Source organism: Pyxicephalus adspersus, chromosome 2, assembly GCF_032062135.1.
Source record: "Pyxicephalus adspersus chromosome 2, UCB_Pads_2.0, whole genome shotgun sequence".
Lineage (NCBI taxonomy): Eukaryota > Metazoa > Chordata > Amphibia > Anura > Pyxicephalidae > Pyxicephalus > Pyxicephalus adspersus.
The window spans coordinates 111,259,528-111,284,693 of NC_092859.1; the positions used below are offsets into that span (position 1 = coordinate 111,259,528).

General features: G+C 37.2%; 1 protein-coding gene across 2 annotated transcripts in view; it reads left to right on the forward strand.

The window, feature by feature from the left end:
- Positions 1–701: 701 nt before the first annotated feature.
- Positions 702–25,166, forward strand: part of PLXNA4 (plexin A4) — a 431,579-nt gene continuing 407,114 nt past the window's right edge. The window contains exon 1 of one of the 2 annotated variants that reach the window (XM_072401850.1): positions 702–1,138. The gene's annotated coding sequence lies outside the window, so the exon portion shown is untranslated. Of the gene's footprint in view, positions 1,297–25,166 lie in introns of both variants that reach the window. The other variant, XM_072401849.1, reaches the window with a different exon arrangement.

The following is a 25,166-nucleotide window of genomic DNA, read 5'->3' on the forward strand; positions in this document are numbered from 1 at the left end:
TAACTGCACATTGAGGGAATGGTGCCCCTCTCCTCCCTGGGCTCTGCTGCACATGCTGCTTTGATGGCACCTGAAGGTCCCTTAGTGGGCTCCTAATTCTGCACCTGACCCGGGGGGTTCAGGCTCAGGTGCACTGGAGGCCTTGACCTCCGAGGCCACACAGCATCCCATCCCCTAACATTCGGGACAGGAGCCACCCCCTTAGGGCAAAATTTTTCCCCTGACACTAAAGACTTTTCCCTTACTCTGTCCCTTTTACTGAATGATCCCTCCCTCCCAATTTCCTTTCCAAAGTTAACCGCCACTTTTTACAAAGAACCCTTTCACTGCCTGTGTCTTGTCTCCCTCAGTCATGCAGGCCAGGCCTGTCTGTATGGTCATTTGCAACCCCTATTTAATGTACAGCGCTGCGTAATATGTTAGTGCTACATAAGTCCTGTTTTTTAATAATAAATATAATAATAATAAATACTTCAACTCATTTCTAAAATTCTCTAGGTTTCTTTAGAAAACAGGTCCAGGAAAAAAAACTAAGGGAAAAACATATGCGTCTCCTTTTTTTCCCTGAGATCTTGCCTCTGTGCTGGCAATAAAAATGTACAATTAGCCCAATCAGGCTGCAGATCCTAGATGTCACTGGTGAGTAAGAAAGAGGGGGAGGACTGTGTAGCACAAGCCAGGCAGCTGGAAGTTGCAAGCATTGGTAGTGTCTGTGCACAGCCTGCAGACTCCACATACACAGGCACACTTTGGTGGTGGCTGACACCATTACAGCAAACTTTACAGCAGGCTGGCACAGGCTGGGGTACCTGCACTGTATGAAGGTGCCAGCTGAACAGAAGACTCACCTTGTGTGGAGGGGGCAGAAGCACACCTGGTCCAGCACAAGCTTCTCATCGTTGTCTTATCGCAGGGGATCAGAGTAGAACATTGCTGTGTGTGGTTTTTTGGAAAGCTTGTGTTTATTGGTTAGATCTATCGCCCCCGTTGGAAGTGAAGGAGCAGAAGGAGCAGAAGGCAGAGCCAAGGGAAGGGGGAGCTGGAAGCAGAGCTGCTGCACATGCAAGCCGGATACTAAACGGAGCCAGGGGAGCCGAATCTGCAGGAGATTCATTGCAGCATTCGCTCTAATCTAAAGGTGTGTTCCTGCTGCATACAGATACCTGGATTCTGATGTGGGGGATGTACACAGACATTGCTTGGGAGTATTAGGGGATTGTGATGTTGGGAAAGCTTCCATCTGCAACATCAATGCGGCTGCTGTGAAAGAAGAGGGAGAACAAGCTCATCTCCCAGGTAAGAATTACCTGATTCATACTATGTCTGTGTAAGGAGGCAGCGTGAGATGACTGGAAGGCATGAGCATTGCTACACCTGCGCGTTACCCTGGCGACTCCTGCGCACCTGGGCTGCTGCTGGGGAGATCTCCCTGCTGGCTCTGCCAGGCTGCGATGCCTATGTACCAAGGCACGGCTGGGGGTTCATTGCTTTCCCACCCCACTTGAGTTAAAGAAGCAGTATTGCGGTAATCGCGTGATTCTGCACACTGTCACCTAATCACTTTTCTATGCTATGAAGATTTTACATCACTACTAGTCTATTTTTTTTACAAGCAGCCATCACGATGTCCTTCAAAAAATACATGTCTTATCCAGTGGCCAATGACAAGCCAGTGGCAAGGGCACTAAATAAAAAAGCAGCATTATAGCCATCTTGGCTAGATCCATGGATCACAATGACAGTTTACTGCGGTGGAATTATATTGGCTTTTAGGAGCTAATATGAGTGTAGGTTACTGTGATGAGAATCCCCAGGGTGAGAGATCAGTGTGGTCCTCACTGCAGTGGGTATGTACCTATGTCATGCCAGTGGCATGGACCTGTCCCCAGGCACCAGAGGTGCAGGCTATGTATGCTGCCCATGGATCTAACCTCAGAAGAAATATTTTCAAGAGAATTGTGTCTAGATCTGGCAGAACATCACTGTGCAGAGGCAGTAAGCAGGGATCCTTCACACATGGCTTACCAGCCACAGCAGGTCTGTAGGATAGGATCTCTTTTAATAATGTTACAGAAGGAAGCAGTCTGTACCAGAAGCATTATTTGTAGGCTATGCCAGGGCAGAATAAATCACTTACTGTTCAGAAATACATAGGTAAAACTTTGTACAATGGTCCAGATGGATATTAAACTGTACCCATACTCATATCTTTGTAATACCATGTGCCATTAGGGTAGGGAGCAAAGTTTCCTAATTCAGCATTGGAGGACCTGCTGTTTAAAATAGGACCAGGAATGCATTATAGAGACTTACTTTTGCAATTGGTATATATAGCAATACATATGCAGGGAAACATAGAATGCTGTTTGCAGTACAAAATATTTTATTAGGTATATCTATTAAACTGATATACAGGACTTGTCAGAATGGATTTTATTTGTGCTATGTATATCTGCATTTTAGTGACCTAGCTTCCATTATTTCTGAATTGGCACATTAGTCAAAAAGCTACAAGACTGTCTTTTAAATAAATGCAGTGGATGAGCCTCAGGTAAATACTTTCCCCAGAGATGGCTTATGTGCATAGGCTTGGATACAGTGCAGAATACATCATTTATGGTACAGCTATAGAGAACTGCTGCATGTGGAAGTGCACATTTCCTGATCTCAGTTTTACTGCAGCGTGCTCATTGAATATGGGCTATGGACAATGTACTGCTGCTATTCAAACATCCCACAGATCTGTGACTAGTAAACCACCCTGGCGGCACAAAAAACCCTTACAGCTTCATTAAACCCTTCTCTTTACTAAACCCACTAAGCTTTTACAGGCGGTGTGTCCTTTATCCATTTTAAGTGTGACTCTACATCCTTCTCTGCACTGATATTTCTCATGAAAAATAATTATTGTGATATAAATCTGTAGCAAACTCATTACATTAAGGATGTTCTCACTTTGTGCATATCTTAACATGTCAGTAGGTAAGTACATTTTAAATTCTGGAAGCTGTTTTTTGAATTATGATGAGCATGAAAGGTCTTTACAAGTGCCAGTGGCATGCACCTGTGTTTTGCTGAGATTTTGGCATCTTCCTGATCTCCCTTTCTAAATCAAGCTTTGGCTGTTCCACTCAGCTGATGTTTTATAGATAAGCATGGATGCTGTGTTGAGAACACATCCTCTTTACAGATTAGTTCAATTTACACTTTAGGATGATGTGTTTAAAGGCTTTAAGGCTGTGCCAGGGTGTTAGCAGTGTTCTTCTGCAGAGGAACCCTCGGAGCCAATCACCTCTCAGTATTTAAGTTGAACCTGGCATAAATTATTCCAGAAATGTAATGGAGAGGGTTAAGCAGTACAGATGTGGCTGTTTGTCAGTAAGTGCTTGGCTAATAGATTGCCTTCCCCTTCCATTGGTGTAGAACCTAGGTTTGTACCCTTAGACATGCATCAGCAGCTCCTCAGCCTCACAATTTATAGAATGTATGGTTGGTGGACTTTACTGGAAGAGCTGGGAAGGCTTATTTGAGAAGCGGATGCTGTGAAATCACTGCACCAGATGTCTCTTGTGCGGTATGGAGCTGAGCAATTATTATAGGGGGCAGTTCATCTCTAAGGATACCCTGATTAAAAAAAATAAGCTGCATGCGAACATCTGTACCATATATAGTTTCTATGTACAGTTTAGTTCCCAGCTACATAAAGAAAGAACCTGCACAAACCTAAAAAGGATGAAAAAAGTGCAGCAACCCATAGTATCCAACACCTAATCCTATGTTCTCTCCATTGATGGATGTATTTATTATAGCTGATTACCATTGATAACCTTATAGCTCTGCTATTTATGCCACATATATAAGAGAACCTAATTCATACTTTATAGCTCCTATTGAAGATCTTTTAAATAAAACCCTAAGAATTTGCTGAAACGTCATATATGTGATCCTCGTGTTTCTTGTTTTAAGGATGTAACTTTCAAAGTCTGTCTTTGAAGAGGTTTCTACGTAGCTATACATTCAAAATTGGTGTATGTTCATGACTATACTGGAATTATTGCTGGTGTATTATAAAAATTGTATTACCTCTATCTTTGTGATCCATATACTTCAGAAATAATAGAAAAAAGGGAATATATCTTATAGAGTTCCATATTCCGAAGAAGAGAGCACAATGTGTATTTGATGCAGTTTAGTGGAGCATGCTTATCCTTTATATTATGTAGTATTATGGCCACTATACTGCAGTAAACATGCTTTGATATTTGAAACAAAGACTAAAGGTGCTACAACAAATGCTGTGTGCAGTACTCAACAATATTAATCAGTATGGAATAGTGTACTCTATACATTTACAAAAGGCTTGATTGATCCCCAGCAGCTCTCATTCTCTCTGCTCTTCTGGCATCCTATAAGAATTGTTGTATTGTCTGGGGCTACTTACCACTGTAGGTATATAAAACACCAGGGATACCAGTCTGAAGATCAATGTGCACAGACATTTCACTAGCTTTGAGCAGCTTTCTTGAATCCATTATAACAAACCTGTACTTAACCAAAAGTAATACATTTAACACAGCTAATATACAGCAGGTAGCAAATGCCTGCTCTTACTATCAAAGTGCCATCTGCCTCCTCAATCTGCTGCAGTCCTGTAAAAAAATGGTAAGTCCAGGTATGCTTCCACCTACCTTTTAAAAATGCAACACTTGGGGTCTAAGTGGCTGTTCATTGATTGAAGGTATTTAAGCGGAGTACTATTTTTATAGTACACATTAGTCTCAGTCTTGGAATATTGAACATGGATTACAATGGGATTGTGGTTTTAGCTTTAAACAAAGAATAGTAGTCTCCAACAAGCTTTTAATGGAGCTTTGTTAATTTTTTTTTAAAGCTACAGCCAATAGAATACATTTTCATTAGTCCCAGATTGGATCTCAAGGCAATTTTAAAGTATAACTAAATATGAAGATTTTTGGGGGATTTGGAAAAACGTGTTATTGGGTTTCTATTGAAATTACCTTCTCTACATGTCTAAATGACCAATGCCATCAAGAATGAACATGAAGGTAAATCCTAAATTCGGATTTGCCCTGAGTACAAGAACACGGGGGTTCCTCATAAGGGACACCTATTGTTTTGAAAAAAGTTTCCCTGTAGGTTTTCAAGAAAACTTTTTGAAGTTTGTGAAATGCTTTGTAAAGGTCTGTATGACACAGCTCTTCAGATAAGCCGTCACAAGCTAAGGTCTATGTGACCTGGTCCTAAAGGATGGCATGTAAAAATATAGATTTAAGAAATGGATCCAAATATAAATTTGATAACCAATGTATTCCTTCAACCTGGAGAGAGATGTACAACAAGTAGTAAAATGTGGATTTATGTTTTGTGAGTTGTCATCTCACTTGTATCACATAATTTACTCCTTCAAGAACATTCATCATGTGCTGTAAACTGTAAACAAGAAAATGTGAACAGGTACAGACTGGCAGACAAGTAAAGTTCCTGAATACAATATATATTTGTGAGCCAATGTAAACTCTTGTGGTCTACTACGTATTAATCAGACATTCAATAAATAAAATTCTCAGTTAACTATAACTTATCCTATACTTTGCATTCAGTTTTCTAATATAAATTTAATAAATAGATATAAATATAAATAATAAATATATAAATTTATTAAAAAGAAATGTATTTCTTTGAATACACCAAAACCTGGGTTGCCCTGGTTCCTATGCATGTATCGCATTTTATTCTCAGTGCAGCATTTGTGGTATGGATGCATCTTCCAATATATGTTTTTATGGATGGAATTGTAATCCTAATTGCTGCATTAAGTAGAAGTGAGAGAAAGATGCTGCCGAGCACATGCATAATCAGTTCTATATATAGAACATATATTTAAAGGCAAATACACATATTACTTTCTTAGCTGATATGATAAAAGAGCAATAAACACTATTCTGGTGTTAATGCATCACGTTTCATGTTCATTACATTAACTCATGCAATAAAATTGGCTTCATCTGTATGTGTGTGCGATAGGTCATAGGGTCATTTAACAGGATAATGGAAAGCCTGTCTTGTAAATGTTTATTAGATTCTAATGTAGTGTTTTACATTAGCACTAGATCTTAGCAGGCAATGCTTTTTTTGGTCTGTCCAAAGCTAAGTTCCTTGCCACCTTTAACCCTGTAATAAGCATACCTTTAGGTTTTCAGTGACAGTTCATTAAGATAGAGGATTTAGAGGTAGGAGCTAAACAATATTTAATATCAATCAGCACAGGGAAATAATGTACCATATGTACAATATGTGTCATCAGGTGACCTTAAGTGAAGCCCTCATAGCAATGTAATGGCCGACTGTGGTTTACCAATTAGCTACTATTGGCCATCATTAGTTACTATTTACAATTAGTCAAACACATAATAAGCTTGAATTCAACAGGATATTTGTAAAAAGAGAATATGGAGGCTTCTATTGCTAATCTCTGCTAATGAAAATGCCAGTTACTTGTCCGTAATGGCTTTAATATTTTTTGAGGTACTGATCTGAAACAGTTATAAAGAGTAAGAGTTCTGACTTCATTCTTAGTTTTTAATTCACATACTTGTTCCAGCTCAGCATATATGTATTTTTCTATGGGAAGATTCTTTCTTAAGATGAAATGAAGGGATGATGGTAGCTCGCAGCCTATAGATACCGATACAGATTGCATCTTTAGATTTGATTTTTTTAGATTTATCATGGAAATGTAAGGTTTGAGGGGTGGTAAGTGGTGGTGTTGCTTGTTAATGAGGAATCTGAAGAAGGATAGCACAGAACCTGGAATGCTATGTTTTTGGAGGCACATCCTACTGATAATTTGTACATTGTTCTTTATGGATGGACAAAATGCATGCTGTTCATTTAGTACCACCATTGATAAGCTATTTTAAACAAGCTTACTGATAGAAAAGGAAAATCTATAGACATATACACAGCAAAACCTCTGTTTGGTGCCACCTTTGACCCTGATATAGTCACTACACATAGCAGGGGCTTCATAAGTGCCCTGGCGTTAAAGATGACTACAAAGATATCAGTGTTTCACTGATGTATGTTTGAACAGACAATGTATTCAAGAATAATCTACATCTTTAACCATATCATAAGTCTACTACTATGGTAGGGTACTTGGAACATGCGTTGGATCCATGTATTGTGATTAGAACTTGGATATGTTGGACTAGGTGACTACTTTATAGTCATTAGCAGTCTGGTATGTGTTCTTTAGTTTACTGCTTACTATGAACATATATAAAGCATACACATATATATGTATGTATATATGGTTCTGATACACAGAAAAATTACACTACATGTCTTGTCTTTACTGTCAGAACAACTGTGTTGTTATTAATTTCTGGTGAACGACATCTAGAATTTTTACTGTATAACAAAAAAGAGCATTTCTCTCATAATATAACATTCTTAAATTAGTTTCTCCGCTCAAATAAAGTGTGACCTGTGATTCCAATAACTCGTTAAATATACAAAAAAGAATTCCAATTCCACTACTGTCCTAATCTGCTTAGGATCCTAAAGGGAAACTTTAATGGTTTAAGGTAGAGTTTTAATTTGTTTTAAAGTTTGTAAGATTTCAAAGCTTTTAGCATTTTCAGAAGGAGGTTGGCCATGGAAGCCCCAAATTTTTTACAATATGAGTCTAAAGCTTAACATGGAATATTATTTAAAGAACAATATTATATCTGTATGGTCATGTAACAGTTTTAGATTTAACCTTCAAGGTTAAATCTAAAACTATTTTTTCCATCCCGTCTTTAGAAGCACTGAACAAAAATTACAGTAGACTCTACAAGAAACTCTTGAAATTCTTTCTAGACATAAAGCATATAACAAATTATATATTGTAAATCTACAGCTGTCACACTAATATATTAGAAAGGCCATATCCAGCATAAATTATAAATGCATGGTCTTGGGCCAGTTTTTTTGAGAGTCTGATGTTATGCATTAGGGGTTGCAATAATTTTCAGTAATGCAAGGTAAAAAGCATGTTAAGGCCACATCGGTCCCATGGGATATCATGCATAGAGTCATTACATTTTAGATAAAATTACTCCTTAAAGTAGGATGAAATGACTTGGGATGTTTTGGGAGGATTTACAAATTTTCCTATTTTAATTCTAAAAGCACTCAGGAAGCTTAAATGGCCAAATGTTACAGCAGCAAGTCAATAATACATTTTACTTGTTTAATTTATTTACCACCCCTACATACCGTAACTTTTTCCAGTGTAATACTACATTTCTTGGGATCAAAAAGAAACACTTTGTTTCACCATTACCTTACACCATAAGAATATGCAACTCCAATAAATCGAGTCAGTTGCAGGCCATTTGCTAAGCATATAGATAAGTTTTAACCTAGTCACCATTGTGTGTGGCCAGTTTGGTGTGTAATTTTGTTTTAAAGATCTTGACCAAGTGCTAATGATCAACTTAAGATAAAAAACTACTCTTATCATATTTCTAAATTATGACAACTTAAGTTTAGCCCATCAATGCTATATGTAAAGAAAGTATAAATTGGTGTCAAGTAGTATACGCCATCTGTGCAATAAATATTGTAATTTTATTTAAATGGCATTGATTTTTTTAACAAGCCATTTAATAAATGCCCAATATTAATCTTAGGAACAGTAGCCTTCTGATACATGCCTAAATTGTCAGCCCGGTTTTACTATTCTTACAAAAAGGTACTTTGACGCAGAAGAAGATAGCTGTAGAGGCAGACCACAGACTGGTAAGGCAGATATATGCTCTACTCTAGTTTATCCCATCACCAACATTGTCATAATTCACATGTCAAAATGAGCAGCTCAGTGTAATGTGCAGCCTGGAGTCAGAGAGCTCTGTTTAATGGGCTCATTACAAAACAATGGAGGGAAGTGTATTCAGCACAGTATTATTTCCAACAGCCCTTTTCAGCCAATTTATTCAGGATCGGAAGATGGAAAACACTTTTTATTAGGTGGCTTTATTTAAATGCTTGTTGCTGGGACATTCTTAAATTTATCATTAGGCTTATACTAGGCATTGTTTTATTCAAGTATTGCCTGGAACTGTGTCAAACATCCTTTAGGAACTGCATCTTTAACACAGCTCCCAAATTAGAATATCATGGCTGACCTCAAGTGCTCTGACTTGCTGCTGTTACTTAAAGACAAATTAATGAGGAACACAAGCAGAAAAAAAGTGCTTGTGTTGACACAATTGTTATAGTTTAATATTTTTTAAACAGGAATAATCAATCAATTTTTTAATTTCACATCAATCTATGTCCCAAAACAATATGTTATTGATAATTTGGAGTGTTATCAGCAACTCCACAAAATTTGCAGTAATTCATTTCAGAAAGAAGTTTGGATGTAACTGATTGACATCTTTTTAGTTGAAGATACTAATAGACATGAGTTGACATTTGCAGACAGACCAGATGCCAATCTCATGTCTCCAGAAGGACTATAATCTTGTCAGCTGGTTGTTCGTAAGGTATAATTTAAGTGGACAAGTTAGACAACCTGTTCTGATTGCCACCGTTCCTTCTTTGATTACCATGCACTAGGTTACTACATGTGGTTTCTCAGTTCTTCCCTCCCCATTCCCATAAACTTTTAAAGTTGGCAGAGATTTCTGTGGACAGCTGGATCACATATGCTTGGACTTTCCTAACAAGTCTTTAGGCAACTTTACACTTCTCTTCAGTATTTCCTATTATCTTATATGAGAAAAGTAAGTGTGCCAAGCTAAAACTAGAACTGTTATAAGCACAAGTACAACATTCAGGTTAATTATTCTCACTAAGAGCATATTATTTACTTATACATATTTCACAAACTAATTTATCATCCTTCCCACAGCTAAAATAATCCTATAGGGGAGCAACAAGAAATTTATTGTAGAAGGAACTAATGTTTCACCAGCTGGCTAAGCCTGATGGTGAACATCAAAGGGGACAGGAGCTGTAAGCGCACATTGGTCATTTTAAATACTCCTTTATTCCATTATACAAGGCTTTAAATCTGAAATCTGCAGCTTTGGAATATAAATGCGATGACAGCTGTTGCTTTTTTACAAAGTTTGCATGTGTGAAATATAACATTAGTTGATAAAATAGTTATTTGCATAACATTGGCTCAGGTTAACCATTTACAGTTAATAGAGAGAGCACTAAAAATATAAAAGAATAGTCTGATCAATGTTGCGTTATTTTGCACTAAGAAAAAGGCTTTGTATGATCCATCCCTCTAAAAAATATTGGTTGGGAAAGGGCAAAGTTGTGTTGGGGCCTGTACACGTTTGCCATTTTTGTGCATTAAATTGCTTTAGAAGCATTTTTGAATAGGTGATTACCTGGCAATACTGCACTTTTGCATTTGAAAAAAAATATGATGTACTCCATCTGTGCACCAGTGTGAAATACAAGCCCCATATAGGATAACATTAGGGACCAAAGACAGTTTGGCACATTACAGTACTGGTACAAGGTCACCATATAGCCTGAGTTTAAAACCCACCAGTTGGTCGGATAGCCCCCAAAAATGCAAAGTCTGCTCTCATTAGTACAGTAATACACTATAAATATTATTTCCTACTGTTAATGAAGGGAATCAAAAAGTAATGAAGCCACTGGATGTAATGGAATTTTGTTAGCAATAACAGCCCCACGTTTTCTTAGCTCATGCTTTAGAAATAGGTAATTTTTAAAAATAAAAAAAATCACACTATCGCATAAAATATCAGATAGATTGATAGCAGAAGATATCGTTTTTGAAATCCGTGAACCTAGAAATGTAATGTTTTCTTGGAGACAATGCTTATATATTCAGTCCTGTTATGCAAGCCCTCTCTGCACAGCTTGTTACGTGAGGGTTCCTAGAAGGAGCATCATAAATGATTACATTGGTGATTTTATCGGCATTAAACTGTTTGTGGCGTTCAGAATGAGGGGATGCAGGGCAATGAATTAGCAATGAATCAAGTCCCAGCTGATGTAATGAGAGCAGGAGCAGTTTACTGTAAATTAAAAATATCTGGCAGGGCTGAAGGGAACATAACTCAAGTCCTGGCATTCTCATAGCTGCGCCTTCCGTTAAGTAGCTCCTCTCAAAGCAAATTGTGACACTGGTGATGATTGATCCACTCCGTTATTAGGAAATCACCATTTATTGCTGACGGTCCACTTTCATCATTTCAAAATACAAAGAGCAAAATCCCTTTGCTTGTTTACCCACTAAGTCACACATGATTAGAATTTCAGTATACCTCGCTGTTGTTTAAAGGAAGCTGGCACTAAGAAATAAAAAATAGCTTAGCTGCCATATAGGCATATACCATTAATTGGCAGCTTGAAAAAGTCATGAAATGCCAGGCAACTTGCATTATCAGCAGTGGCAGCCTCCATACTTCTCCCCCATACCTTTTTACTTTAAAGTACACCTTTAAATGATTAAACCCATTTATAAAGCAATACCTTGGTACAGTAACGTTGAAAAGATATTCTCCTGCTTGTATCCTGGGTAAAGCCTTTCCTTAGCCATCCTATCTGCTCATTTAAGCACCACTCATATATACATATTCTGCAAAATGATATCAATAAAATAGTTGATGGTGTTTAAATTAGGTTCTAATTAAACTGGGCCATTGTGCACACATTTCTATGTAAGCAGATAAAACGGTAATGAATTGAAAAAAAAAAAAAGCGATTTAGATAGCATTCCACTTTGTATTTCTAAATATACACGGTGTATGCATTTAACATACAATTATTTCATATTTACCACTTGCCGCCAGTAGTTGTCAGTCCCAGATACGACAGCAACATCTTTTTTAGCTTCTAGATTCCACAACTGTACTGATAAAAACAGGCAGTGTTAGTCATGGATACTCCTGTATTAAACATTTAGTTGTAAAACATAGATTTTCTACATATGCATTAATAATAGATAAACAGTTTAGACACTTGCAGACTTTCAAAGAAAAATCTAAAATAGAAACAGACCAAAACCCATCTAATTCCTTTTAAAGAAGAACTGTATTTTTAAGGCACATAGTCCTATTTAATCTGCTTTTTTTTCTCCTTGTGCTTTGATAGGTGTCATAACGGGTCTGGTCCATGTAAACACTGATTTGTTTTCCTTTAGCCTCTAGACCAGGACTGATAAAAAGGAAGACATCAATTTATTTAGAATTTTCTGGATTTCTGTAATAGCATAGGATAGGATGATAAATAGTGTTTAGCTAACTTGTACATCAGGGGTCAGCAAACTTTTTTGGCTACTAGGCCAATTTAGGAGGTCAAGAAAGCACACTAGGCCGGACTTTCTCTTGAGCCCCCCCACCAGGAACGCCCCTGAAGGGAAATCCCTTTCCTCCGCAATGCATATGGAGGAGAGGGAATGCCCCTGAAAGAAAATATCTCTCCTCCGCAATGCATATGGAGGAGAGGGAATGTCCCCTTACTCCCCTGGGATTAGGCTGGATTGACCAGGGGGCGTTAAGTCGGAACAGACTACTGGCTAGGCTGTATCTGGCCTAAAGACCGGAGTTTGCCTACGCCTTTTGTACTGGGACTATTTCTATAGTGAGTGAAGTGTAGCACATAAATGGCTCATCACCTAATAAACATGGAATTTAACAGATATATGGTGCAGGTGTCTTCCGTCTTGTTCTTAGTCCTGGTCTGCATATTGCAATCCATGCTGTGATGTACAGAATGCAGGTAGGCTAAAAGTAAACAATGAACTATAATGGTTTGTGATAGCAGCTGGAAAAGTACAGGTTAAAAAAAGGAAAGAGATAAGGTTATGTTAGGCTAAGCTGCTTGGTGTTCCTAGAAATGTTAAAGTCAATTTACTGAAGTTTAGGCTGCTCACTTCATATTGAAATCTTTATTGTATTTATGTATATCTAAAAAAATCCCCAAAAATAGCTATTCTAGACAGATGTATATATAGTTCAGTTATTATATGAGATGAATGATAAGGCAATATACACTCTCTCTCACACACACACACACCAGTTTTTCTTTGTCAAACATGTATTCTTTTGTATCCTCCAGAGGATGACAATCCAAACAAAATCCAAAGAAAACCATTTTTTTTATGCTGCTGCCTCTAAGGGGAAATCCTATCTGGCTCCCAAGCAATGATTTCTCTCTGGATTAGAATTATTCGAATGGTTAAATGACTTCAAATAACCATGGATTTTGCAAATACTTTTGTCTCCTAATCTTGTTTTCTGGTGCCGCATCTCTATTCAGCACTGATTAGAGGGATGCATTGCACCTTGCGTGTGCGGGTGAATTTCAGGTGAATGTTTTTGTTTGTTTTTACTTTTATATTTAAATGATAAAACTTGCAAGAATTTATGCAGAAATCTTACACTTTGTTATTTATGAGTACTATGTAAAAAGAACATGTGTAGGAACTGAAAATGATTATATATATATATATATATATATATATATATATTTGCTAATGTAGAGTGTTAAACATACGTATTATTCATCCCTGAAATTAAAGCACAATTCTTGACAATATTTTGGATTAAGTAGGAAAGGGATAACATTTTTTAGGTGTATAATGCCATTTGTGGCCCTGTTGAGATTGCATTTATATTGTAAACTTTGTATCCAAAAATATAAATACTTAGTTACTTCCTATTCTGTGTGTGGCATAATATATGAACTCCATCTGAAAAAGTAATAAAGAGGTGCTGGAACTTGAGTATTAGGACCTTGAACCTGGGTATTAGGTCCTGAAACTTGTGTTGACAGACTTTTGTTTGCTTCAAGTCAGGTTTGCATTCCTACTATGAGAATACACCTGCTCAAAGCAGGTCAAATGCAAGTCAGCAGCCTGTAATTGAACTCTAAATACTTTTAGAAGCATCTCAAACTAATAGTAAACTGATGGCATCAATAGAAGCCCAAAGCACATTGAAACAGTCCCCTAAAAAGACAAAAAGACCAGAAAGTCTCTCTGATCCTTATAAATCAATGGCCCTGGTAAAGCTGCCACCCTACTAATGCTTTGGCTGTTTTGTTTTAATAATATGACGGGGTATTGCATTTGATTTGGACTCATGTATTATTGGTTTGGAGCACTTTTCATTGTTCACCCAATGGATATAACTTGAAGAAAAAGTGAAAGGAATATAATATAGGGATACAGGTATGAACATATACCTCTGTGCTGTGCAAAGTATATCCACTTTAGATATAAGACATCAGCTGGAGAGATTTTCTTTTCTGACTACCTCTTGTTATACTAGTCAAGGAAACCGTATGAAAAAAAAAATCCCACAGATGTTGACACAAATCTGTCTTTTTCAGTACCTCTGCTGAGCCATTTACTGCAGTGTAGTGAACAGCCAGGTAAAAGTGGGTCTGCTTTTTATCTTTATTCATAAAACACAAAAGCAATTAATCCAATACCCACCACCCTGTCTTTGGCTCATAGGGTCCTATATTGATTTCTAATGAAGCAATTCAAAAAGTGAGCAGACACTGCTGGGCTTTCCTAATAAAATCCCTAGTAATCTGTGTGTAATGAATGCATCTATATAAAATGTTTACAATAAAATATGTTTTATCTATATAAAACACATGTTCTTGTGACCTGACCACAAACCATTATTGTTTACCTTTAAGCCCTGCTAAGCTACTCTTAAAATTATTAATAAACCAGTAAGTCCAATGCTAAATTAACCCTTGTTAAAAATATAACCACATCCCCTTCAAAACTGAATTACAGAAGGATGGAAAAAGACACTAATTTTTTTTTGCTGTTTGTTAGAAAACAGATATATGATGTAAAACTAGACAAGACCTATTAGTGCTGTAAGTTGGGTGTTGGTAACCCTCTCTCTTCACCCTTTGGGGAAGTAATAAAGCATAAAGTTTTATGTGAGGTATGTGTGTGATTGAAATACCTGTACATCACCAATTTGTATAGGCCTTATAGCTTAAGGAGGGACCGCGAATCCATGGACAGCCTCTATTTCCAAGCCCATCTGTATCTGGTGAATTTTATTGACCGGATGTGCACTGGTAGTAGTTATTTAATAATGTCTTCTCTTTGTTGTGATCTCTTTGTCTGATTTCATTGGCTTCACCTACCTATTTGTGGGGGGTGCCCGTTTCCTTACCTTTGATCCACAATACCTTCAACCCTGTCTCTGTTCTCCTGACAAGGTGGACCTTCTGTTCTTAAAATATGTTGAGTTTAATATTGGCAAATAAAGGGTATTTCATGAATATTTTATGACAACAATTGGCCTTTAAGAAATAATGATATCTATGGGACTCTGGATGGACTAATTGAGAACAAAACCAAAGGGCTAATACCAGTTAAGTACTATGAGGAGGATGATATGTGAAAAAAACCAAATGGGTTTAAGATGCTTTTTAGGGTTATTTCAATTTTTTTTAATTGAAGCTAAAGTAAAGATGTTTTGTGTAACAAGGCATCATATTGATAAGGGCAAAACATATAATATAAAGTTCAATTATTGTCTTACTTCGGTAGTACATTTAAAATTATATTTATTGCTGCTCTTAACATGTCACCTGGTTGAAAGTCCTCAGGGGTGGTTTACTGAAGAGGTCAGACATTACACTTACTATACCTAAGAACTTATGAGAGGTCCCACTGCAATAATGTAATTATGGAACAGCTGGATTAGTAATCATCTGCTGTCATGTTACTGAATGGGTTAACCTTGAACAGCCTAATTTTTTGCTAACACACACTTGTCTGGGATTCCTCCGAAACAACCATACTACTTTTGCCCTTTGTATCCCAGGAGACCTCTGAGTAAACGAGGCTTTTAGAGGAAACGTGGCCTCCCCCTTAGGGAGAGAATAGAAGACACTAAATAATTAAATAATCCTTTCACTGCTCTATGACTGTGAGATTTACTATATTGAGTGAGAGAGAAGCAGAGAAGCTTGGGCCTCTCACACCATCTGGGCTCACTGCTAATCTTTTTGTAACCCACCATTGCTTATAATAAACTGTTTACTGGTGCTGCAGCATACTTGGAATACACTGTGATACTGTATATGCTTATTTATATATATGTCTAAATAAATATGATAAATTTACAGAATGCACACAATACTCCAGCAGGTTTGCATGTGGGTCTCAAGTTCAAAACAAACGCTAGCCAAGATTAGTATTTCAAATGGGAAAAGGTATTTACAAGAACGAATACTAGAGATGATAAATGAGATGCAAAAAAAAAGACTTTTATATGAAAATTTCACTGATTTGGGCAGCGACAGTTTGCTTGGTTCAATTTCAGTCACTGTCATTTCTCTTAAATCAGTGCTGTTTGCATACAAATGTTGACATTTTTGCATGTCATTGGCCATCTCTAAAAAGTACTATTACTAACTGATTCTGTATATGTAGAACACAGCTATTGTCTAATATTGTGTGACTTAAATATGATCTACATACATTAGTCAATTATAGGCCAGAAGGGCATTTGCACAGCTGATCTGCCAATGCCGACCATCTTTATTGGTAATGAACAGGTTTCCTAGCCAAACTTTACCTGTTTCTATAATATATGGGAAGGCTGCAGAATTTATCCAATTGGAATCAGTAGTAGCTTGCATGCTTCCTTGTAACAGGTTCCCTATTTAGAATAATGTTATCCTTCAGTGTTCTGCAATTGGCATGGGAGGGGCAGCTAAAGTTGTCACATATACTCCACACAGTGTTTTAAACAAAATTTACATTTCAGATGATCTCTAACTGCAAAATCATTCAGCCAATTTGAAGTTTAAAGATTAAGAAAATTACATAAAAAAGGTGTAAATTGACACGAAGCCACTGAAGAAGGTGGGAATAAATAAATAGTATTTTAGAAATATCCTATTTACAGTAGTGTACAACTGGGAGTGAAATTGTGCACACACAGGCAACACAATAATTGTATTTCCTCAGAGAGGGTGATAGAACAACTCTTGTCTCTTGAGCTTACAATCCAAATTATGTTGGGAATTGATGCAAGAGTGAAAAGTGGTTCCAGCTGTAAAGAAATCCCTATGAGATATGGAAGATCACAAGTCCAGTTTTTGTAATATTTTATAAACAGAAAAAATATGATTACTGGGTTATTGCATACTAGCTTAGTTACAGATCTTAGGATTTGCTAAAGCAAATTGTCAGCATGCCAAAAGCATTATATTTATTTTTAGTTTATCTTTTAAATATTTACTGCATTTATTTGTATTTGTATTTAAAATTGAATATGTATCCTGGTACCTTTTGGTAAAATTATCCTTGCTTATGCCACCATGCGCCAGCATGTCAACTATTCTGAAAATATTGACATTGTAAGATCCCAGTGCAATGGATTACAATTTTCTTGTGAACAGCTATAATACACTAATATAATACTAAAGTGTGGAATTTGTGAAACCATACCATGCAAAACATTCGAGTGTTCCTAGCAAAAAAGCTTAGTTTGCTTGTCTAGGCAAAAGTGACAATGCCTGCAGATAGATACAAGGTGTACCTGCCTATTGTCTTTTGCTTAATTCACTCTCATTCTCCTCCCCCCCCCATACCTGACAGCCACACTCCATTACAGCAACAGAAGGAGGATTATGATGGAGTTGAGGAACAGTGATGGGGCACAGAAAAATGACTATACCTATTATACCTGTCACTTTGCCCTGAATTTAAGCTTGTACATAGATTATTGGAGATGCTGCCATTGCATGCAGGCCTACCTGTGTATACATTGTTATCCTCAAAATTTAAAACCTGGAACAAACATGCAGACCAGGAACATCAGAAGTAAGTCAGAAGAACTTGTTCTGAGTCATTGACTTCATACTTATCCATTACAAGTTTCCTTTAAAAATTTGGCAACAATGGGTTTACCCTTTGCCACTGATAGGATATGCTACTGCTCCTCCTATCTAGCCTGTCAAATTTGTACTATGGATTAGATATAATGACAGTAAACCTACTCTAAGCTTTATTGGGGCTTTCTGGTATGGTCTGGCTTAACCAATTCACGTTAACATGCAACATAATGCACATCAGTGTGTTAAATGCAGCACACGGGTATTAATGGGCTCTTACTGTTACATTAAACATGCTGCAAGTATTTATCTAAGACAAACTGCCAGCCCCTTGGATACAGTCCATATGAATTTCTTGAGCCTTGATATGTTTGATTTGCCAGTCAGCACTGTAGAACAAGAGAAAAAGCATTTTTTAGAAATATGTTTACCCAAATGTGCAGATAAGCAATATCATAAAGGTGGTGCAATTACAAACATATATTTATATGGTAAAACAGATTCCCTGCTGTATTCTTTTAAATCAATCTGTAATAGAATAGTAACCTTTGCTTTATAAATCTGGTATTAGTTTCAGGCCATGACTGAACTAAAGTAATAGGAATGAAATATATGGACCCTCACCAGTGGCAGCAGAACATGTGCGGAACCACGGCGTAATAGGAGGAAAAGGAAGAATTACTGCTGTTCTGACAATTAAGCCCACATGGGAGATTAGCTGCTGCTACTGTACACAAAACTAGCAAATAAAGGGGTGATATGGTTAAGTATCTAAATCATAATCCTGGCATTGGCTCATGTAATCTGCATTTGATTTTCTACTTGATATTCCTTTTCCTTCTATCTGGGTTTATTTATTGCCTTAATAACTGCCGCTGAAAGCATGGCTTGCTGCCTTGTGTATGCTGGCAGGAAAAAAAATGGATTTTCAAATCTACAAGCGTCTTAACGTCCACTCAGTTTTACAGAAGCATTGCAGGATTGCTCTATTTTGATGTCTGTAAACTCCAATATTTGGGCAGTGCCAAGGTATTTCTGTCTCAGTGCCAGGTATGTGTTTATTCTTTGTTATGTAAAGGGATGAAAGTAAAACTTTCCTATTTACTCTGGTGCAAGCTGAAGGTTCTAAACATTTACTTACTGGATCCTCCCAAGTTTTTCCTCTATTGACAATCAAGTCAAATTAGAAACAGGCATTGTGACTATATTATATTACCTTTTAGAGATATTTAACATTAAAGAGTTTGTTACCTAACAGTTTAGAAGTGGATTGCAGAATTTTAAATATGGATACATCGGCATGTTAGTTACCTATTTTAAAGCCAGCAGCTGACACTAAACACTGTATATTGGGGATGTCTTGTTTAGGTATATCTTCTATAACAAAAGCATTGCAACAGTTGGGTGAGCTTACCGTCCTTGCCACTTTATAGGAAGCCTATAAGGGAAGTACAAGAGGAACCAAATATAGGACCAAGCATGTTCCTCTTTAGAACATCATTAATGATGAACACCTACTTTGTCATATGAGATGTGCTCAGTTGGTTTCACTTCTGGTAGAACGATGATAAGTAGTTAGATGTTAGCTAAACACTTTAGTTTGGAATATTGTTTGCAGAGAGAGTTCTTGGTGGGCTGTGTACCCCTGTTAGTTGCACTATTAGCTTAAGACCTATGTTTAATTTTACTTCTTGTAATGCTTGTAGTGATGTGTGCAATACATTTCAATGGCACGAACTGAATGTATTAAAATGATTCCCTGTAAACTGGCTGTAGCATTGTAAAACCAATGTTACTACCATGTTTAATTTGGCTCGTTATCTGTCATATCAGTATTCCTTTCTTGGAACTTGTTCCTGATTTATACTGCTCACTTTACCTGTCATTTTATGAACTGCATCTACTTTATCTAATCTTTTTAGTGATATGGCCTCCAGAAATGGCAGTGATATTCAGAATGATGCCCCACCAGTGATCCGTAAAGGGGTATCACCACTTCATTATTTCCGCTGGTGATATTTCTATATATCCCTCTTTTTCTGCCTTCCAGTGGCTTACATTCAAACTTAAAAGCTAGCTAATCCTGAGGCCACACATACTCCAGGCCAAATGTTTTGTGATGGGTGCCTGAAGCAGCAGAGGCTTACAGTAGATTAATATGTTTCACCTCCACTGCACCAAGTTCCTCAGGCTTCCTATAAAATGAAATCTTTCTGTTCATGGCTCCGAGTGCTAGAAAGAAGTGTTTATATTATTTATCTGTGACCTTTTAGAGCTCAGTAGGATCCTGTGATTTCCAACCCCATCTCACTGGAGTGCATGACAGTACATGTGAAGGAACGTTGTAATGAATTCTAACCAGGCTTCTCATATGCATGTCTTGCATTGACTGTATCCACAGAGCCGATTTGAAATATGCCCCAGTTAGGAGGCCTCTCAGAATATACAACTTTTACAATAAAGGCACATTTATTATAATCTACCAGCATCTTGTTATCTAAAGTTTTCTATCTTGCTGATACAGTGTTCATCACTATCTATATGCTGTTACCTTACTCAGTCCTGACAAACTTTAGGCGCCCATACAAAAGCCATGTCTTTCCAATAAACCATCAGCAATCATTTAAAGAAATTTTATGTTGGAACTTCCTTTTGTAATAAAGAACACTGCTAAGATGGGAGTTTTAGAGGAATTTTTTACTAGCTTTCGTACAGAGATAATCATTACAACATAAAGGAAGTTGTAATCTTTCTACCAAATGAAATCCATTATTATAACATTCAACAAATGTTTAGCATCCAACACTGAGAAGTACCGTATTTTTCGGCGTATAAGACGCTCCGGCCTATAAGACGCACCCAATTTTAAACGAGAGAAACCTAGAAAAAAAAGATTCTGAACAAAATACTAAAAAATCACTCTGTGTCAATGTATCGCCTTCTAATCACTCTGTGTCAATGTATCCCCTTCTAATCACTCTGACACAGAGTGATCAGAAGGGGATACATTGACACAGAGTGATTAGAAGGGGATACATTGACACAATGTATCCCCTTCTGATCACCCTGTGCCAAAAAATCATACTCACCCGATACTGCGATCCCGCGATGCTGTGGGCTTCTTCTTCTCCTCGCTCCCCTCCTGGCTGCAGCGCGTGTCCCCTCCTCCTCTGAGCGAGGAGAAGCCGACACGCATACCCCAGCGATCCCATAAGCAGGCTGATCCAGCCTGCTTATGAGATCGCGGGGGCACGGGTGTCGGCTTCTCCTGGCTCTCCTCCTGGCTGCAGCGCGTGTCTCCTCCTCTGAGAGAGGAGAAGCCGACACGCATACCCCAGCGATCCCATAAGCAGGCTGGTCCAGCCTGCTTACGGGATCGCGAGGGCACGGGTGCCGGCTTCTCCTCGCTCAGAGGAGGAGGAGACACGCGCTGCAGCCGGGAGGAGAGCGAGGAGAAGAAGCACGCAGCATCGCGGGATCGCGGTATCGGATGAGTATGATTTTTTTTTATTATATTTAACATGTATTCGGTGTATAAGACGCACCCACTTTTCCCCCCCAGTTTTGGGGAAGAAAAAGTGCGTCTTATACGCCGAAAAATACGGTAATTTTGTACAATTTGAGTACCAGCAGTGCATATAATCCAAATGTGTATTAAAATAATAATTTTGGAGCTCATTTAGTATGTTGAGCATTGAACACAAATTTGTAGTACAATCTGCAGCCCATCATCTGTGAGTTCAAGGCAGTCAGTAATGAAAATTGATTTCTGGTTGACTGCTACATTTAGGCAGAGCATTTCACTAAGATACAAAAAAAATATATTTTAGCACGTTTACTTGGACAGTCTCTTACATTTTCCCTAGTTCCTTCAGTCGGCAGTATATCAGTGTTCTATATAATATTCTTTATTTCTATACATTTTAAATTGAAAACTGCAGTGTATAAACAATGAGTTACATTAATCCAACATATGAGACTTTTTTTAAATAATCTTTCACAGTGCATGTGAAAGGACAGTAACTGAATAGGGCTTTCTGTTTGGCAGAGATAGTATCCAGCTTAGAGCTTAGAAGTAAATTGCCTAAAGCTATGGCCTCTACCGGTCAGTAATCATTGTGAAGAACCGACCCTGAAAAAAAGGGGGTCCTTTACATTTGGAGAACTCACAGCTGTCACAAATCTTAGGGCACATTACTGATCTCATTCCTCACATTGGTCTCCTCTGGATGATTTAGAATCTCTGCAGCTAACAATTCCAGGCAATTTACAAAGTTGACTATTTTGTGCTGTTTTGTTGTTATGTTCTACAGTCTATAATTTGCCAGAAGACTGAGTCAGCCCGTAACTGTTTATATTTTTCTATACAGGCAAAAGCTAATTGTTCATTTGTTTCTAAATAATTAGTGCAAGCTTGCAAATTTGTATATTGTACAGAAACACCACGCTATCTGCTTAGACATGTTCTTAAATATACAGAACAGGAAGTTGATGTTGAATATATGTTGGCAATATGGTAGAGGGCATAATGTAGGGGTTTCCATGAATTGAATGGTGTTGCTTTGACCTCCTATAGCTTGCTCTTAGTTTACAATTACATCTGAAACAACACTAGTGCTATATATGTGAAATGTTATAGCAATACTCATATTATACTAAAATATAAACAATAGTTTACCTTTACTCATAACTGGATTTATTGTAAGGTTTTAAAAATCTTGACATTAAAATAGGCTGTAAAAATCTAATTCCCTTACATTTTTGATTTAAGGAATACATATATATTTTTATCTTGTTATAAGCTTAACTTTAGAATTCTGTTTATTTCCCCTGTGCCCTGCAGATATACAGAAGCATGACATGTCATACTACTGGTTCTCTTGAGTGTTTGTCTTATTTCTAAATTTAGGATTAGAGTATCCCATATTTAAATTTCTTTCAGCCAACAATATTATGATAATCTGTGTCTGGAGTCCGCCAAGCAGTCTGCATACATTATTTTTATAACTTATATTTTATTTATTTTTCATTTTGTTGTTCACAGTCATATGAATTTTAAATTACAGACATAAAAAGTAGGGCTTCTAGAGAACTTACACTTCTGACAGTAAAGTAAAAGGGCTGTACGTGTTGGAGGATGAGCTACCTTTGTCATTAATAATAATGCAAAACTGGTCCCTGCTTAGTGATATGGAATTTATTATTTGGGTAAAACTTGCATTTAGTACCATATTATGTGTATTACAAATTTGGTATCTACTTTACTGTCTTTAGGAATTGACACTGAAACTGAACCATACTACATCTCCCATGATTCTTTGCTTATTTTCTTGAATACTGCTGTAGCGTGTACACAGAAGGGATTATTGCGGCCCACCAGTCTCTTCTAGTTCTATCATTTTTGCTTGCCAAACCATCGCTACTGAAATGAAGCTGGGCTGATTACTCCAGAGAGCAGCAGTGTGTAATTTTGCATATCAACATTGCTGTGGCTCCATTATAGCTTCCATGTTGAACTGTCAGTCTAGTTTATGACATCACATGGCCAGAGGATGTTTTCCGTGGATTTGGTGTTCACTGCTGATTTTATTTGCCTTGTGTGAGTACTCATTACTGTGCATAGTAGAAAACCATGCCCTACTGCTACGTTATTCATCTTGACTCCCTACTGCCTAGTCATATTATCCACTGTTTTGGATTGCTTATATTATAAATATGCATGTTTTCTTCTGATCAAAGTGTTACGAAGTTATCTGCCCTTTGTTATTAGTATTTCAAGTGTAGTAATTAGAAATATACAGAATCACAGTACTGTGTATAATCGTTATATAGTAACAGCCAAGCGTTACAAAATAGAATACAAAGTAGCAGAATTGTTGTCACTGATTCCCACATTCAAGGCTGAGGAGTTCTAAGACAACCAAATGATTTGAGTGGATGCAGAATAAAACCAGCAAATCTAATTGTGCTTGATTATGAGAAAAGGAGCATTGGAAAATTTAGGCATGACCTATGAATATTTGATTTGGTTTTATATACATTCTTGTTGGCAGTATTTTATTAAAAGAAATGAGCTTTGTTTCACCCTTCAGTCATTTCTACAATGTTTGTGTACACTGTAAATTCTATAAAATGATATCCAAAATATACATTGGAAGGATTGTAACATGGACCATGGTTGCACTACACTAGGTGAAAGTTGTTCAGGGAAGAAAGTATCTCATATTTAGGGACTTTGTATAATTGTTATTTTACCCTACATGTTTTACTTGCTAATGTGGACTATAGTGGGATAATTCAATTTTAATTTGTGAAGGAAAGCCAATATTGATTTGGTAGCATTATTTTAGTCCAGGGGTGTTCAAATTCAGTCCACGGGGCCAAGATCCTCATACAGATTTGAATTTTTTCCTTTCTCCAGGCAGCAGTAAATTTAGAAAAGCGGCAAGCACAAAGAGTAAGAAAATTAAAAAGCGAACCCTGGCCTTTATGTGACCCTGGAGCACTGGAGTTGGACAGTCCTGTACGGATCTTTTGATGTTGGGTATAAATTATATATAAGGCAAGAAACAAAGTTTGATCCAAACTCTAAAAACATTTCCATTGCCTAATGCAGTCTGTGTTATCCCTGGCTACTAGGAACAGTACTTGTCACTAGTTAACACTTCTAAAAATAAGTATTACTATGTAAACATGGCATGGGCAGTTATGGCATGAAGGCAGTTATGGCATTCTAAAGATCTGGATGCTGTGGGGTTTTATAGTGTTTAGATAAAAGGAAACTCAAGGACTGCAATAGCTGAGCATACCTTCTGAAACCTGGCTTTCATGTTGATCCATCTTACTTTGAGAAACTGAACTGGAAATTGCACATTAGGATTTCTTACATTTATCTTATATTTCTGATCTGTTAGTTTGTTCAATGCCATTGACTCATAGAATAAGGAAATCCATGAGTCAGCATATCTACCAATTACCAGCATTTGCAGAAGAAGCTTAACAATGGCAGCACTTATATTTTTCTGGTCAGGTTCACTTTTAGGTAATGGAAGTGGACTTTCTAACTTTAGCACCCCTGAAGTATTTCCTAGAAAGCTTTATCAGTTTTCTGATTGGATTCACTTGTTGCCTAAAGTTGCTCTTAAAGCATATTCCTAGATTGCATACATGATAAATGCAGCTGTGCAGTTACATTATTCTTTCAGAAGATAATAATAAATCTCCTGGAGCTGATATGTAAACTACAAGAATGACTAACAGATGAATTGTGT